The sequence below is a fragment of the Gracilinanus agilis genome, chromosome 5, assembly GCF_016433145.1.
Source record: "Gracilinanus agilis isolate LMUSP501 chromosome 5, AgileGrace, whole genome shotgun sequence".
NCBI classification, from domain to species: domain Eukaryota; kingdom Metazoa; phylum Chordata; class Mammalia; order Didelphimorphia; family Didelphidae; genus Gracilinanus; species Gracilinanus agilis.
In genome coordinates, this window is record NC_058134.1 from 43,214,827 (window position 1) to 43,218,446 (window position 3,620).

At 40.6% G+C, this 3,620-nt stretch overlaps 1 pseudogene; it reads left to right on the top strand.

The window, feature by feature from the left end:
* The first annotated feature begins 2,140 nt into the window (after positions 1-2,140).
* On the top strand, positions 2,141-3,394 carry LOC123249555 (annotated as a pseudogene).
* The last annotated feature ends 226 nt before the right edge of the window (positions 3,395-3,620 follow it).

Sequence of the window (3,620 nt, forward strand, 5' to 3'; positions counted from 1 at the left end):
AACCTCATTGATTCTGTCTCCATGACATTGCTCATGTCTTTCCTCTTCTCTCTATTGATGGACCCATCACTTTAGCCCAGACTCCCCTCATTTCTTGCTTCCACTGTTCTCCTAATTGGTCTTCCTTCCTCAAGTTTCTCCCTTTTCTAATTCAGCTCCCGTGAGGCTGGAAAAATTAATATTCCAAATATATAGGTGTGATGGTGGCACTCTGTTGATTAAACAAACAAACCAGTGGCTCCCTCTTGTCTCTGAATAAAAATACAAACTCTTTTGTTTGGCACTAAAAGCCCTTTCTGTCTTACTACATTCTACCTTTATAGATTTCTTAAATGTTACTTCTCCTCAGGCACTCTGTGTTTCAGCCAAACAGTCCTACTTTGCTATTCTTCATACATGATGCCTTATTTCCCATCTCCATGCCTTTGCACAACTATGCTCATCTGTTGTTCAAAAATTGTTCAATATCAGAAAATGATATGATCTTACCAGTGGAAATGACATCAAAAAAGAGAAAGTAGGCTTCCGGGTTAAGATGGCGACAGAGTAAAAAGCAGCGCTTAACCTCTCCTAACTGAAACATACAGGACTCCTCAATGGGACATAAAAACAAATCCAGATGAACGGAGGGACCCCACAACAAGGCGCAGCGTGGAAGGTACGTGGAATTGGGGCATTTCCATTCTATAAAGGGGTGAAACCGCTCTCACTAAATCGCAGGCTGAGCAACCCCCCCCACAAACACACACACCACCTACAGTGCCAAAGCTAGCGCAAAAGAAGTAGAGAAAGTTTGGGGTACCCATTGAGTCATTGGCAGCTCCAGGACCTGTTCCTGAGAGCAGCAAGATTTAGGACCCCAAAAAGCTAAAGAACGCGTGCGGACTTTGAACACTGACACTGAGCACAGGTGCGGGTGGAGGCAGATGCAGGAGCAAGCAAAGGCTCTGAAACCTTGAGTGGGGAACCAGTGCAGACGGGTATACAAGTGTGGAAGCAGCACCCTGAGACTTGTAAAGGAGCCTCCGGCAGAGGATCAAGGAAGGGGGACCACCAGGAGGATTGACCTTGAGAATAACTAGACCTGAGACCTCAGGAGCCTAAAGGGCATAGACACACCCTGAGCACGAGGATAAAGCTGAGAAGCTGCTGGACTTAAAATGGCAACCCAGAATCAGAAAGCCGAGAAGAGAAAGATTAACAACAAGAAGAAAAAAAATCTTTAACACTCCACAACTTTTACACAGAGAAAATCCAGACAACAGAGCAAACAGAAGAGGAGAACAAACAAGCAATCACATCCGGACCCTCCAAAAATAATGAAAACTGGTCACGAGCTCTTGAAGAGTTCAAATCTGAGATGATGAGAAAGTTGGAAAAGATTTGGCTAGAGAAATGGGAAATAGCTCAAAAGGAAATCAGGCAAGAAAATAACAGTTTAAAAGGCAGAATTTTGCAATTGGAAAATGAGGCTCAGAAATCAAATGAACTGATAAGCAAATTGAACACCAGAAATGACCAGATTGAAAAGGAAAACCAAAAGATTATAGCCAAAAACCAGTCCCTAAAGGCTAGAATTGAGCAACTAGAAGCCAATGATCTCTCGAGACAGCAAAAACAAATAAAACAAAGTCAAAAGACTGATAAAATAGAAGGAAACATGAACTATCTCAATGAGAAAGTGACAGACCAAGAAAACCAGTCTAGAAGAGACAATCTGAGAATCATTGGTCTTCCTGAAAAATCAGAAATTAATAGAAATTTGGGCTCCATACTAAAAGAAATTATTCAGCAAAATCGCCCTGAAGTCCTACAAAAAGAGGGCAATATAGACATTGAAAGGATCCATAGATCACCCTCGACATTCGATTCAGATAAGAAAACGCCCAGAAATGTAATAGCGAAATTCAAGAGCTTCCAAGTAAAATAAAAACTCTTACAAGAAGCCAGAAAGAGACAATTCAAATACCAAGGAGCACCAATCAGGATCACACAGGATCTGGCAGCCTACACGCTAAAAGAACGCAAAGCTTGGAATATGATATTCAGAAAGGCAAGAGAATTTGGTCTTCAACCATGGATCAACTACCTATCAAAACTGACTATATACTTGGAGAGCAGATCTGCATCGGGGCTGATGGTGGAGCAGAACTTTTGAAGAATCCAAAGAAAAAAATGTCAAGACGAAGTAGCCGTTTGCAAGCTAAACAGCAGCCCCAGACTAGTCAAACAGATTCTCCCCAGGAAACCCAATTCCTTCAAGCCAAAAAAAGGAAAACGACTCAGGATGTAAAGAAAAGAAAAGAGGAGACTGGAGCCAAGAGACAGCAATATGAAATTAGGAATTGTTGGCGACCTGTGTTATCTGGGGGTATCACTCCTTGCATTATTATTGAAACCCCACACAAAGAAACTGTCACCAGTGACTTCTCCAGGTTTACTAACTACAGCTTTAAAAACCTTTTTATAAATCCTTCACCTCTGCCTGACCTAAGTTGGGGATGTTCTAAGGATGTCTGGTTTAATATGTTAAAAAAAGGAGACCAAATATGTTCATGATAAACATTTTGAAATGCTACATTCTGACTTAGAACCACAGATGAGATCAATACTTCTAGACTGGCTTTTAGAGGTATGTGAAGTGTATACACTTCACAGGGAAACGTTTTATCTTGCTCAAGATTTTTTTGATAGATTTATGTTGACACAAAAGGATATAAACAAAAATATGCTTCAGCTTATTGGTATTACCTCATTATTCATTGCTGCAAAACTTGAGGAAATCTATGCTCCTAAATTACAAGAATTTGCTTATGTTACTGATGGTGCTTGCAGTGAAGATGATATCCTAGGGATGGAACTCATCATATTAAAGGCTTTAAAGTGGGAGCTCTGTCCAGTAACAGTTATTGCCTGGTTGAATGTCTTTCTCCAAGTCGATGCTCTAAAAGATGTTCCTAAAGTACTCCTACCTCAGTATTCCCAGGAAAAGTTTGTTCAGATAGCCCAGCTCCTGGATCTGTGTATTCTCTCTATTGACTCATTAGAATTCCAGTATAGAATATTGGCAGCAGCTGCTTTATGCCATTTTACCTCCATTGAAGTTGTTAAGAAAGCGTCAGGTTTAGACTGGGACAATATTTCAGAATGTGTAGAATGGATGGTACCTTTTGCCAGAGTAGTGAAGGGTGGACCTCCAGTGAAACTGAAGATTTTTAAGAAGATTTCTGTAGAAGACAGACATAATATCCAGACACACACAAATTATTTGGCTATGCTGGAGGAAGTCAATTATGTGTCTGCTTTCACAAAGGTGGGACAGTTGTCACCAGTGTGCAATGGAGGCATCATGACACCACCGAAGAGCACAGAAAAATCCCCCGGAAAACACTAAAGGCAAAGTTGAACTGAGAGCTTGCCGAGTGGATTTGTTCTGACTTGGCAGTAGAATATTATATTCCTTTTGGAGTACTAAAAAAGCTAAAACAACTTTAGTAATAGTCCTAACCAATTCAGAAATTACACTGCCATGAACGAGTTAAAAGCCTCTACCCATTCAGAATGGGATAACCATAGTTCAGATCTTAGCTGTCAAAAAAAACAACAGCCGAACTAGTTTA